Below are 15,305 nucleotides of genomic sequence, written 5' to 3'. Positions count from 1 at the left end.
GGTATGTGATAATGTAAATTTATAATGTGTGAAAATGTTTTTCTCTGAGGATGCTGGAGTTTGTACCTCTGGATAAGCCTGACTGAAGTTCCTAATCATGATTCATGTATTTGTGCTGATGACTTCAGCTTTGCTAACTCGGTATAAAATAAGATTCAACTCAACACTCACTCAACAGAGAAGCTGTTCCTTAGAGATTCTGAGGTCATTAGTCTTATAGTACCATCCCTCCAGTCTATGGTACAAATCAAGTAATTTTGGTGCATTTACAGAGCGAATATGTTCACTTAAGAGTGATGGTTTCACTTCAGGCCCTCAGCTTCTGAGCCAGACCTAATCAACAGGCTCTTAATCAGCTGTCACAGGTGCATAAGCACCTGCTTAAAACAAATCACCTTCTTTCAGGGCAGCTGCGGACCAGTGGTCGAAGAAATATTCAGATTCTTTATATAAGTAAAAGTACCAATACAGTGATGTAAAAATACTCCATTACAAGCACAAGTCCTGCATGAAAAAATCCTACTTAAGTAAAAGTACATAAGTATTATCAGCTTGATGTAGTTAAAGTATTGTAGTAAAAGTAGTGGTTCGGTCCCCCTGACTGATATACTATTGTATACGACATCATTAGATTATTAATACTAAAGCATCAGTGTTAGAGCAGCATGTTACTGTTGTAGCTGCTGGAGGTGTAGCTAGTTTCAACTACTTTATATAGAGTCAGCTAGGTTTAGTCCAGTGGTTCCCTGCCTAGGGGTTGGGCCCCTCCAAAGGGTCACAAGATAATTCTGAGGGGTCTTAAGATGATTAATGGGAGAGGAAAGAAGAAAAAACAAAGTTCTGATACACAAATCTGTTTTCAGTTTTTGGACTTTTTCTCTAATTTGATTTTTGCTGAAATATTGGATCATTTGAACATTTATTGAAATTAAAGCATGTGAGAAGTTTAGAGGGAAAAATCACTATTTGGTGGAGCTGTTAACAACTCAGAGAGTTGTGAGATGTCAAAAGCCAAAAAGGTTGGAAACCACTGGTTTCATTTGTTATATTATTCATTGTGTCGAACCTTCATCTGAAAAGTAACTAAAGCTGTCAAATAAATGTAGTGTAGTAGAAAGTACAATATTTCCCTCTGAAATGTGGTGTAGCAAGTATAAAGTAGTATCCAATGGAAATACTCAAGTTAAGTACAAGTACCTCAAAATTGTACTGAAGCACAGTACTTGAGTAAATGTACTTAGTTACTTTCCGCCACTGCTGAGGACTGTAGTTCAAAACCATTGACTTATAAAATATGTGTCTGACTTGAGAGGATAAGTCCCTACTCTCTAAACTAGCAGCTGCACAGCATTTGCACAAGGTTTTCATGGATAAAGAATATTTTTGCCTAATTTATTTAATCTGTGTGTTGTAGTAGAAGTGGCCCTTGTTGGTTCAGCATGTTCTGAATGGACCTTTCACAACACTGGTGGAAAGCAATTAAGTACATTTACTCAAGTACTGTACTTGAGTGCAATTTTGATGCTACTTTATACTTCCACTCCACTACATTTCAGAGGGAAATATTGTACTTTCTACTCTACTACATTTATTTGATAGCTTTAGTTACTTTCCAGATGAAGATTTGACACAATAGATAATGTAACAAGCTTTTAAAATGCAACACATTGTTGAAGATGAAACTAGGGATGCACAATATTATCGGCACGTCATCGGTATCGGCTGATAAAAGCTCTAAAATGAAATATTGGTATCAGCCATTTCTGCTGATTATGAGAGGCCGATTCGTTGCCTTCTCCTCCGCCACTTGACTGTGCTTCCCTCCACAGACTGTTTGTTGTAAAGGTAGACTTGGAACACTGGATTAATCTTCCTGTTTCTTGGATGGGTGGGATAAGCTTAATTAAAATGAATATATTACCATGTATTCTTTATCCAAAACAAATGATACCACTTTATATGGATAAGAAAATAGTAAATATATAGATTTTATTTGATAGAATTACACTGAGATTCATATCTCAGGCGGCTGTGGCTCAGGAGGTAGAGCGGGTCGTCCACTAATCGGAAGATCGGCGGTTCGATTCCCGGCTCCTCCAGTCCACATGCCGATGTGTCCTTGGGCAAGATACTTAACCCCAAAATTGCTCCTGATGGCTGTGCCATCAGTGTATGAATGTGTGTGAATGCTTAGCTTCCTCTGATGGGCAGGTTGGGACCTTGCATGGTAGCCCCTGTACCCATTCAGCATATGAATGTGTGTGAATGGGTGAATGTGATTCGTAGTGTAAAAAGCGCTTTGAGTGGTTGGAAGACTAGAAAGGCGCTATACAAGTACAGTCCATTTACCATATGGAGAAGGAGAAAGGACAGATTGAAATTTACACTACTGCTATTACCTGGAAATTCTGGTGGACTTGCATTACGAAATATTCAGTTTTATAACTGGGCAAATCATGCCGGAATTGTTACACAGTGGCTTAATGCGTACCTGGAAAAAAACAATAATTGTGATAGCTGGTGCCTAATTCCTTTTATTTTGCTAAGTCTCCTCACAAAGGAAATCACTAAAGGGCCTGTAGATATTACTCAAAACCCAATAATAAGTAGTTATATACATTCTTGGCATGAAAAACTGTGGCACCATGTTTAATCAGTGGTAAAATAAAGGGATCAGCATTATTAATTTTATTACAAGAAAATAGTTTAATGTCATTTCATCAGATTCAGACTACATATGGAATACCTTTATCTCACTTTTTTGTCTTTCTTCAAATTGACAGTCTTACAATGGCCAAATTTCTGGATTTAAGCAATATGCCTCCTACACAGTATGGAGAAATTCCTGTTAAAACAAGGAAGAGTAACCATTTTCTTTCTGACTCTTATAAAATGCTGTCCTCCCTTACCACAAAATTAGTGAAAAGACCAAATCAGCATGGAAAAGGGCCTTGGGAATTGATTTGAAAGCGGATGATTGGAATAAAGCCATAAACTCAATTAATTCTGTATTTATCTGTAATCGGCTATGTGAAACACAGTTTAATATTTTTCATAGGCTACATTACATCTTCAATATTAAGCAAATTTAATACCCAGGTCTCTCCATTGTGCATAAAATGTAAGTTACACACTGCCTCCTATATACACTGTTTTTGGTCCTGTCCTGTAATTAAATCTTTTTGTAATGGTGTCACCCTGGAAATTAATTAAATCTTCCATTGGATATAGATTGAAGACCAGCCGTGCCTCTGTGCTCTGGATCATCTGTAGAAGTTTCAACGTACAAGTGGGGAGGCCTGCCAGGAAGGAGTTGCAGTGATATTACAAGAGCTTGTACCAGGAGTTGTGCTGCATACTCAGACAGGTAGGGTCTGATCTTCTTGATGCTGTACAGGGCACAACCAAGCAATTGAGACCATGTGAACCTTAAAGGTTAGTTGGTCATCAATCATGACACCCAAGTTTCGGCATACTTTGTGGGCATGAGTTGGGTTGATTCGAGCTGGACACTGATGTTTTTGTTGTAGAGAGGGATGGGCTAGGATGACAAGGAGCTCAGTCTTGGAGAGGCTGAGTTAAAGGAGGCGTTATTGAATGCATGCCGATATATTGGCAAGGCATGACAAGATCCAAGCCGAGACTCTGTGGTCTTTCGGTGGGAATGACAGGAAGAGCTGGCTATCATCAGCATAGCAATGGTATGGGAAACCATGGGAGCAGATGACTACGCCAAGTGAGGTGGTGTATATTGAGAAAAGAGGAGGACCAAGTACAGACCCTTGAGGTAACCCTGTGGATAAGCCATGCTTCTCCCCTCCAAGATACTCTAAAATATCTTGCTGAGAGGTAGGGCATGAACCAGCGGAGGGCGGATGCTGAGATAACAAGCAAAGTGAGTGTGGAGAGGAGTATTTGGTGGTTAACTGTGTCAAAGGCAGCTGACAGATCTAGCAGCAAAAGGGCTGAGGACTGACAAGCAGCTCTACTGATAGGAGTGCAATCTCGGTAGAGTGCCCCCGCTTAAAGCCAGACTGATTCGGGTTGTTTTTCTCAGAAAGGAATTCAGAGATTTGGACAAAGACTGTGCGCTAAAGTATTTTTGATAGGAAGGGCAGGAGTGAAACCAGTCTGTAGTTTTCCAACTGGGCTGGGTTAAGTGTAGGTATTTTGAGCAGCAGGGTGACTCGAGCTTGCTTAAATGAGACGGGGAAAACACTTGTAAGTAGAGTGTGGTAGTTGTAAGTAATAGAAAATGTAAGTATCTGCTGTAGAGGTGATTGACTTTTTAAATTGTTTTTATTCTTTCCTTTGTTTTGTAGTATGATGTTGTATCCTTTTGGCTCTACTACTTAATTACACTTTGTACTAGATCAGGGTTCAAACCCCAAAGGGCTTAGAAGTGGTACATACCAACAGTCCGTAATTGGGGAATAGGTCTACCAAAGCATTTTGAGCCTGACCCATAGGGGGATGCCACAAATGTATATCTGAAAACCCAGTGGACAGAATTTCACCAAAATTGGTGTGCATGCTCTGGGGACAAGTATTAACCAAAATCTGAAGTGCCATGTTGATTGATGCAAGTGGGCATTGCCTATCACATATTTGCTCATAACTCAAGATGCCTTTGAGCAATCCTGATTAAACTCACTGGAGACATCATGTCATATCGCCTGAATGTACACATCAACATTTGTTCAAATCTAATGAAGGGGGGACAAATGGCAGAACTTTGAGTGCGCAATTGTTGAAATGCTGCAGGCTTTGTGATGATGAAGTAATTAAAACCAAATTAAAAAGTCTGCTGAAAAAGTCTGCTGAATTTCTAGTTGACATTGTGGGTGTATGTGATGTGCTATTGTGTGCAGCTTTGTATTTTGTATTATGTGTCCTGTGTGTTTTTTGCTTTGTACTGTTCGTTACTGTTTTGTTATATGTTTTAAATGTGACCTGCCAAAGGGACTGCAGATGAAAATTAGCTATAAGCTAACTCTGGTGCAGTACATCAAATGGTAACATTTATGTTTCACACTGTACATGGTCCCAATAAATAAATAAGACAAAGTGCCCTGAGATGTTTTTTGTTGTGATTTGGCACTATATAAATATAATTAAATTGAACACATAAAATTTGGTGTAAGATCTTGATGATGATAACTCCTGAAGATTTTGAGTTTTCATCAAAAGCCGTTGCAATGGCAACACATTGTTCGCTACAAAATACGAAGCTGTTTTTAAGGGGCTAGACATGCTTGAAAACTCACAAAACTTTGCACATACATGACAGCTCTTAAAGTCTATAATACTGTATAGGTGGTGGGCATGGGTGTGGCAGAATGGCTCAACAGCGCCCGCAACAATATTTCAACGAAACAGCCCTTGCGCCATGTTAAACCTACTTGTATAAAAATCGGTACACACATGTATCACTCCAGGACACACAAAAAAGGCTCTTGGACCCATCGCTTAAACCGAACAGTTTTGAATTTAGTGGTCAATTATGGCGATTTTGCATGCCTTGTATTTTAACGAACTCTTCCTACAGAATTCATCATGACGACCTCAAAATCAGTGTGTGTCATCTACACTAGTTTCTCTTGAGTTTTTGCTGAACACCCTTGCTGTGGCGAAGTGGCAAACTTTGACGTTTCGCCATGAAGCAGGAAGTTACTGTAGCATGAATGTGAATTGTCCAGCCTGCACCAAATTTCTCATGCTTGATAAGAACCCTGTCCTGAACACATCTACATGTCAATATTGAGTCATAGTCATAGCGCCACCTACTGACAACAGGAAGTCAGCCTTATATAACAAACATCATGTGATTCACATGGAATTTTCAAGGTGTGGTCTACAGTTGATATACAGCAACATGATGTTTATTTGATGGGTGTTCTCTAGCACCACATAGTGGACACTGGAAATGATATTTAACTCCTTTGTGCCATGTTCGATAAGAGCTCAGTCCTGAACACATCTGCATGCCTGCAATAAAAGCCCTTTGACTGCGCTGCATCCCAACGTGCGCTAGGGTGCAAGGGCCCGATCATCGCTGCTTGCAGCTTTAATTGTGCATATATTTTTGTTTTGCCTTATATGTATGGTGTTTGTGGATTCACTATGGAAATAATAAATTATACTATACAGCAAACCAATGATGTCTAACTTTTTTGGCTTTTGACATCTTACAAAAAGCAGTGTGTAGTCGGGGTCACATTTCAGATGTCTAGTTGTTAACAACTCCACCAAATAGTGATTTTCCCCCCTAAACTTTTCACAAGGTTTCATTTTATTGAATGTTTAAATGACCCAATATTTCACCAAAAATCAAAGATTAGAGAAAAAGTCCAAATACTGAAAACAGATTTGTGTATTAGAACATTATTTTTTTCTTATGTCCTCTCCAATTATGTCCTCTCCAATTAACCATCTAACCCCTGGATCTGTGGAGCAGGCAAGAATGGCCAGCCATTACACCACTTACTGTACAACTTCACCAGCTCGACTAGATACCAGAAGTAGTACATTAAGGGCCCTGTTATAACTGCACAAGTGCAATGACAAGCGCAGTGTGGTAGGTCTTAGGTGCATGCACAGTGTGGGCGTTTCCAAACGCCCACACTGTGCATGCACCATTTAAACTATGAATACTAACCACTTCAGATTCTCCACTTAACAGACTGCACTGCCACTGCTGCTGCCAGGCTGCTGCTAGTCAACAATGCGTACAGCTTGAAATTGAGGGTTGCCAGATCATCAGGTTGAGTATCCCCCATATCCTGCTCTTTCACTCATAATAGTGCACTTTTTTGTATAAAACCCACAAACCTGGCAACTTCGCAGAGATCCTACCATTAACATTACATGGAGTTAAAGCGGCTAGATTGTTTGAGATCAGTAAAAATATTGTATGGGACACTCCAGCAACACCTTGGAAATTGGTGTTCTTCTTTTTAATGTGTGGTTCCAGTATTGCTAGCAGCATATCAAACTGGACCCCTGACCTCCTGAAATAGACCTGGAAATCCAATCTCAGGATTGGATGGATCCAATATTTTCTTCTTTTCCTACTGTCAAGAAGCGAGAGAACCACAAAGTCATCTGCACTGCTTGATGACTCCATTTTATCTCATGTTGTGAATTTTTGCAACAAATAGAATAATAAAATGCATTGGACCCTGTGTGCAAGGTTTCTTTATGTAACGATTTTTATCGGATGATGGATTAAAAAAACACACATTAAAAATACAGACTTGGTGTGCAAAAGCCTTATTGTGACGTGGACACAGGCCAATAGAAAAGAATAGGCCAAAAAAAATGTAGGCATCTCTGTAGACCAACACAAGATAATCAACAGAAGTGACTTCATACCAGGAATAGACCTGGCTCTGGGATGTCTATTCACAAAGTCCAGAACCAAACCAACTGTCTTTGTGCTGCTTCATTTGAATGAACCTCGCACCTGTCTGCACCTCCTCCCCCCTATGCACCGTGCACTCTGCGCTGGGCACCAAAATACCACACAGACACACAAAGCAAATTTCAAGATCAGTAAAATACCAAACTGTTGGAGCGCTGCTTGCACTCTTCATTGCACCTCCACAAAAATACTCTTAGGTAAAAATAGTTGTTATTTATCATTAAAGACCAAAAACATTATAAAGCAGTCTAGGCTGAAATTAAATGCTCAAACCTTTCCAATATGTTAATACAGAATGGCAATCAAACATATTTTTGTGTGCATTTTTTGCCGGCCCTACTTCAAAGCAGTGTATTGAAAATTAATGCATGCACTCTAACCAATGTGTGAAATCAATTTAAGCCGTGGTTTAAATATACAGTGTATTGTTCTTTCAACAAGACGCTGAGTCAACACAGTTATTCTGTTATTTAATGTCTGTTATTTAATAATGTTCATTTAACAGAGAGAGAGTGGCCGGCTCTGATAACATTCAATGGATGTATTAAGTGCAGGAAGAAACAAACTGCAGAACCAAGAAAGCAGAAGATGGAGTGCAGAGGGGAATAGGGGAGCTTCATTTTTAAAACATTAAAGCAGAACATCATCATTTTCAACCTTCCAACATAATTTTTGCATGACGTTTTTCAGTATATTGATGACTATCCAGTCATTCTACTGACTATTCAAATAATCTTGTATGCAGTATGGATGAATTTGCTTGAGACAGGTAATTTCAAGTTGGCTGATGATGGCTATCATATTCACTTTGGCACTAGTCCGATTAATTTGGTCCAGACCAAGAAAAAAGGAACAAACAGGGTAAAAAGGATGCATCTTGTAGTATACTGTTATGTGAGGATAGTTAAGATGTGTTTTACCCACTTTTTTTATGAGGAATTGCTAAAATAGACAGAGTAGGACACAAGGTCAACACACTGCTGTTTTAATTCCTTTTCACTTTCTCATCTAAAATAATAAAAAAATAACGTGTTGGCACACATACAGTACCAGTAAAAAAGTTTGGACACTATGGTTATCAGATGATCTTACATAAATATATAAGTCAAAATGTGCCTTACTTTATTGCTAAAACTTTTAAGGAATACATTAAAGTGCACAAAAAAATCCAACTCTGCACTCAAGAAAAGATTTACAATCCCACAAGTTTTACACCCTACACAACCAAACAAGTCATTGGTCATCGCTTTCCAAATTGACCCATATGAGTGTTGTGTGAGCTGCCATCTTTTTAACCAAATAGGTGACTTTTGGAAAAAACAAACCAGCCTTGACTGTTGGGAGGGGTGCCATCAGGGGCCTAAACTGCAAGTTGCAAGCCCAACTGTACAGACTATAACAACATGCCACTTCTTTCTCTCTCTTGACACACAACAGTCTGTCATATGCTGACTGGAGGTCCTTATCAAGAAAACAAAAACATAGGTTGATTGGGATTAGGGCACTCCCTAAAAAGCATGTTTTCAGAGAAATATGTCCTGCCCAGGGAAAGAGTCATGTCCTATTTTAAAGGTAATATTTATTAGTTAGTTTATTAGTAATACTAAACCCAGCATTACGGATTTTAGATGAGCAGAAAGTGTATGAAAAAGTTTATTAAAGCAGATACTTTTCATCTAAGGTTGTCCAAAGCAGCTACAAGCTCCTGCATCTAAAATAGGTGAAGTAAATAAGAGACTAGATAAAAATTAGGCCAATGACGTGCTAAGAAGTCATATTAAGCTAAGTACAAATTGTTAGATACAAAATCAAAGCACATCACTGGAATACAAAAAGGTTCTATCAATGGTGTATTGTCATGTAATTTGTTGATATGTGACATTTTTATGTTTTAAGAACCACACACTGACCACCGACATTTGTGTTCTTCTCTTACTGTATGAAGAGTAATACCAATATAATAAATAATTAGAAGCATTTTAAAACATTTCACTATAACAGCAACAAATTATGCTGCTGATGCAGAAAGGAGAACTATAGAGGGTGGAAATGTGTAAATGTAAAATTAAAAAATTGACAAAACAATATTTTGTGAAGCATGTGATCAATATGTAACATGAATAAACTAGTAGGTATTGAGAGAGGACATTCATCTGCCAAAGTTGCACAATCTTGTTGCTTTAATAATTTTTAAAATGTATTAATTAGTGATACACAGTCATGTTGATTGGCTCAAAAGCATTTTTAAAGAAAGCCTAAGGAAGGAACATCAGGGCTGTGAAAAAGATTCATTGTGCAAAATTGTACCACAACCACTAACCAACACTTGTGGACTCAAATCTCAATATTCTGTTTCAGCAACATCAGTGCAAAAATAGTACATCACACACACATCTACACACACAGTTAAGTAGCTGACCAGCACATAACCATAAATTATATGCATGCACACAAGTATCACACACGAACACAGCCCCCCTGACATTAGTATAACCATACCACTGCATCAGATGAGTGCAGCAAGGCTGTGTTTAAACATGTATGTAATATATCTGCAGTGTTTGAATCATGTATGTGTATCCTGCTTCTGGAAGGCACACTGCTCTTTGACAGTGATATATTCAGAGGATTGCCTATAGAAATACTGTAGCTTTAAATCTTATAGCCTGCACCTACAGAACAGCAATAATCATTCTTAACACAATTCATGTGACAAGCATGATGAAATAATCATACTCTCATAATATTAGGTTGGCAAAAGGACACAGTTTTTCCCTGTGACTTTCAGTAATTGTGGACATTTAGAAAATTTTCTGCGATGTGCTTCAACAAAAGTAGTAACAAAAAAGGTGAAGACCATAAACAGACACACTGACTATTGTCAGAAGACAGACTTGAAAAATTGTGAACCTATCTTTTAATAAGAAAAAGACACTGTTGAGCTGCAGGTTAATGGTCTGACAATGTGTGGAACACAGAGATAAGAGATGTTGGCTTCCGATGTATAAAAGGAGTCAGATAAGATGGTTAGAATAGTAATTAACAACCACATGTGCACAAGCCCCTGTGTACCCACATCATTATACAGCCACACACAAACAAGCAAACCTTTAGAATTTGTAAATGAATCTGTAATTAATTAAACTTGCATACTAATTGTGATGACCTTCTGTCATATTGTACCAGAAGACAATATTAATTATATATATATATTATACTATTGGGCAAGATTAGGTCCATTGTGTTCTAAAAGCGGAAAAGGTTTTGACAAGAAAGAAGAATGTGTGGAATAGCAAAGATTATCTGTTATTCTGCTGCATCAATTTTGATCCTTTCTTCAAAAACTATCCATCATGAATCCAACAATGTAATAGGTGTGCAATGCTAAATTTGGTGGAGTACTCTTGAAGTCAATCAATCAATCAATCAATCAATCAATCAATCAATCAATCAATCAATTTTTATTTATATATCACCAAATCACAACAACATAACCTCTTCATGGTTTTGTAATCTGTTGGATAGCACAGAATGACAGTGCTGAGACTGCAAGAACAGAACAGGAAATATCATCTTTGGATATATTTTTTAAATCAAAACAGCTAGCTAGCTGTCAACTGCTAACTGCTACCTGTCACTGTTACCAACATTCCAAAGGAGAAATTGCACTGAGGAAGCTAACAGAAGAGTTATTTTGTGAAGACAAGAAGAGAAATTAAGGAGTCCTTGTTGGCGGTATTCTCTCTCTCTATCCATGAACTGGTGTGATGGTGAGGCAAACGATGTCTGCAGTGGCCTCTCCTAGTTCCAACTATGCAGTGTCTTTGTCCATGTCTACATCTACATCTGTGTCATCATGTGGAGTGCAAGGAGTGAAATATGTCTATGATCGTCAGTTTCTTTTGGACATTCATAACAAAGGCTTTTGCTATGAGAAATACTGGCTTGGAGCGCTAAATCAGCTGAGCGTGCTTAGTCTGCTACACCTGGTGGACCCAAAGGAGACCAAGGCCTTGCCTGGAGCTGTGCCGGAGAGAAAACATCGAAAGCAGTGCGACAGGACATGGAAGCAGGGCAAGAGTGGAGGAGTGCAAGCTAGGCTAACTGTTAACCCATACAAACTGGCAGTGCCAAAAATCATGTTACCTAATGTTCTCTGGATAGCAAAATGGATTATATAACTTCCCCATCAGTGCTGGTCAGTCGTTGACATGCAAGAGCTGTCTACATCAAACTGAGACGTATTTTTCTCTGTAAATGCACTTTAATGCACTGTTTTGCTGACTGCTCGTTCTTTTTTTGTTTGTTTTTTTTTCTCTCTTGATTTATATGTTTTTATCATTTTTTAAAGGGAATTTTTAGATATACAGTATATATTTATCCTTTCTGTTGTTGTTGCAATGCTGTGGGCTGGGAGAAACAGCATTTTGTTTTTTTTTTGTGGATGCAAATACACAAGAAAATGACAATAAACTAAATCTTGAAATCTTGTATGACCAGTTTCCTTTAAGTGTCTTGCAAAAGATGCCTTCATATAATTTCTGCTAATGGCACTCTTGTGTTCCAAGACATGTTTTGACCGATGTGTTTGTTTCGCCATTGTATTTGGCAAGGTAAATCACACTGACAGATGTGAAGCAGACACTGTTTGATGCTGTAGGTTTGTAGTGTGGCTTGTAAATGTACAAAATTTCTTGCAATTCTCACATGCCATAATTGTGACAAGGAAAGAAGCAGGTTATTCCATTGCAAGTTCTTACAGTAGTAACAGGGGGACTAGAAGAATCTGCACCAACAGGATAGTCTTTACATTTCTAGCTCTGTAATTAGAGAAAAAAGAAGGTCAAATAACTGTATTTTATAAATAGAATCAACAGAGAAAACATTCCAGTGCTTTTCAGCTATTTATGTATTGTCCTTACTCAAAGGAGATTAAGTGGTGACACACACATGAATAACTCTTGGTGGATCTATACTTAATCAGCTGCCTACCACAATTTTTGCAGACTATATCAAAGACTGAATCAAGCCAATCGGTAGGATAGGCTCTCTCCTGGAAGTTGCTGTACATATTTTGAGCTTCTAATTCAAAATAGAGGTACAATGAAAACTGGACACATGGAGAATACTGTCCTTGTCTGTGGGTTTCGTATAAAGAGTTTTTGAAATCTGATCACCCTGAATATAAACCTCCAAAATGGAAACTTCATAGGTGCTGTGTACCACATTAAACCTGATGATATGTGATGAATTCAGAGAGAATATCCAGTGAGGCTTCCACAGGAGAAAACTACAAAAATTGGTTATTGTGTAAAACAAAGTTGTGTTCTAAGTAACCCATGTACAGGTTAGCAAAATCAGGACCAAAAATAGAACCCATCCAAACCCTGTGAAGAAGAACTGCTTATCAAACTGAAAGAAAATTTTAGTCAAGACCAAACAATACCAAAAAATCAGTTGGTGGAATGAGGAATATTTTTCTACAACAAGACCACATCCATAGTGACAAGATTTATTGATTTGATTTATTGATTGGGACAGTGTGCAGTTTTAAACATTAAAGATGCACTGCACTGGAGTTAGCTCGAAGCTAATTTGCATCCGTAGTCCCCCACAATCAACACAACAACAAACAGTACAAAACAAAAAATAAAACAAACAAACAAAAAAAACCCACACAGAACACACCATACAAAATACAAAGCTACACACAACAGCACATCACATACACCCACAATGTCAATTAAAAATTAATAATGTAAACTAGACTCAGTGGTCACACAGCTGATTGGTCTTTAGTTGATTTTTTAATTTGGCCTTGAATGTATTGATAGAACTATAGTTTTTCATATCATCAGGTAGGGCATTCCACTAAGTTGTGGCTTTCACAGAGAAAGCTGACTGTCCAAATGCAGTGTGACGAAATGGTATGGTACAATCTTGTATAGAGGATATTATGGAGGATCTAATAGAACTTACTGAGCAAGTGTACACAAAGTCACATAGTGGAGGAGGGGCCAAACCATTTAAAATTTTATAAACAAAGCACAAATTTGAGAATAATCTAAAATTGTCAAAGCTCAGTAAATTGTATTTCTCCTGTACCCTACAGTGATGGAAATGCATTGGCTGAGGTTTCCAGACTTTTGACTTGACTGTTTGAATATTGATATCAGATAGACAGTTACTGAAGTCACTGGCATCCTTTAGATAGGCTGGAAGTTGTACTTCAAGAGAGTGTAAGCATCTGTCCAACTATATTGACAAAGATGCTAGCAGACTGTTGTTGGAGGCAACTATTGGACTTCCTAATGTTTTTTCTAAGGTCTTATAAACATTGGGGAGGGCATACATGAAAATCTTTGTTTAAAAATCTCATTTCAGATTGGGAGATATAATTTAGTTAAGGAGTCAGACAGAAAGGAATCAGTCTCTTTTTTGAATTCATTTGTAGGATCACCATTGGGTTTAATGTAAAAACCTTTATTGGTAAGTTGAGAATGTATCTCATTATCATAGAACTTTTTATCTATCAGAACAAGCCTCCCATATTTATCCACTGGCTTTACGACTATATCTTTCATTTCACTCATTGTTCCCTATGTTGTCCTTTTTAGAGCTGTTGTACCTTTTTGTACTATTTCAAACAATTCATCAATGTCCCTTCTGACTAGTTTACAAAGTAAGATTGAAGACTAGGTCTTGGTTCTGCCTCTCTAGCAGTTTTAGTTCTTAGTTCTCCCTTGTGTGTGTGGTTTTGTCCCCAGTTTGTCTCTCTCTGTGTTTGTGTGTATGCTGGGCATGGCATCCTGGTTTCCCTCTCCCACTCTTCAACCAGTGCACCTGCAGCTGATCATCTAATCAACTTAACATGCCACTGCAGCATAAAACCTCGGCTCATCCATCAAGACTCTGCCAGATTGTTCAGTCTACCACACGGTATCAATGTCAGGCCAAGTTGTAGTTTGTTGAGCTTCATACTAGTTTGCATTTGCTAATTCTGAGTCTCTCTGTGCACCAGGTTAACACTCCAGTCTGCCACCATTGCCTGCCACGAACAGCTTCATCTTTGTCATCTACCTCTGGTTTTGGATCCTCAACTCATCGCCTGCCCAGCTCTGCTGAGAACCCCATTCTCCAACCTGCCTACGACACAGAACCCCTCACCTGCTCCACTCCACTTGCTCCATCTGCCACTCTTTGCCCCTCTCCTACACTGGACTCTGGTGAAATCAACCAACTGTTTGCAATAAACCCTTTCCTAAACCACTCCTGTGTCTGCATTTTGGGTCCTAAATTGAGTAATTATAACACCCGTTCAAACTGGCTATTAAAAGATCCCCTTCAATGTGCTTTCAATGCAAGTCATGGGGACCATAATCCACAGTGTGTCCACACAGTCATTTAAAATGCATTTAAAAGTTTATCTAAAGCTTATGAGGCTTCAGCAGTCTGAGTTAGTCATATCAAGTGGATATCTGCCACATTTAGTCTTTTTAGCTTCAAATTCCCTCTTTGTGTTTCCTTGGACAGTGTTTCCGTGTTGAGCTGTGGTGGAAGTATAGTAAAAATCTTTGGCAATAAAAAGACTGTAACACTGAAAGATATCTACTTAGTTTGACTCATTTGGATGGTTCTCTGAAGCTTCATATTAGCTTCAGATAAACTTTTAAATACATTTTTGCACAGGAGGAGGACTGTGGATTTTATCCCCCATCACTTACATTGTAAAGTGCATTATGGAGGGCTCTTCTAATGGTCAGTATGAACAGGAGGAATGATTACAGCAAAAAAACATGTTTCAATGTTCATATGGTCACCTGACTGTTGTTTTCAAGCTATAATATGTAATTATCCTGCATTAAAATGTCTAAAAACGACT

The 15,305-nt window shown here is 38.3% G+C and overlaps 1 long non-coding RNA gene across 1 annotated transcript; it reads left to right on the top strand.

The window, feature by feature from the left end:
* The first annotated feature begins 14,175 nt into the window (after positions 1–14,175).
* Positions 14,176–14,692, top strand: LOC122976712. Its single transcript, XR_006401023.1, has 2 exons — positions 14,176–14,362; positions 14,445–14,692. It is a non-coding gene; the product is annotated as an uncharacterized LOC122976712 (long non-coding RNA).
* Positions 14,693–15,305: the final 613 nt, after the last annotated feature.

Source organism: Thunnus albacares, chromosome 24, assembly GCF_914725855.1.
Source record: "Thunnus albacares chromosome 24, fThuAlb1.1, whole genome shotgun sequence".
NCBI lineage: Eukaryota > Metazoa > Chordata > Actinopteri > Scombriformes > Scombridae > Thunnus > Thunnus albacares.
The sequence above is the reverse complement of the archived record's forward strand: the minus strand, read 5'-3'. Positions and strand labels throughout refer to the sequence as shown.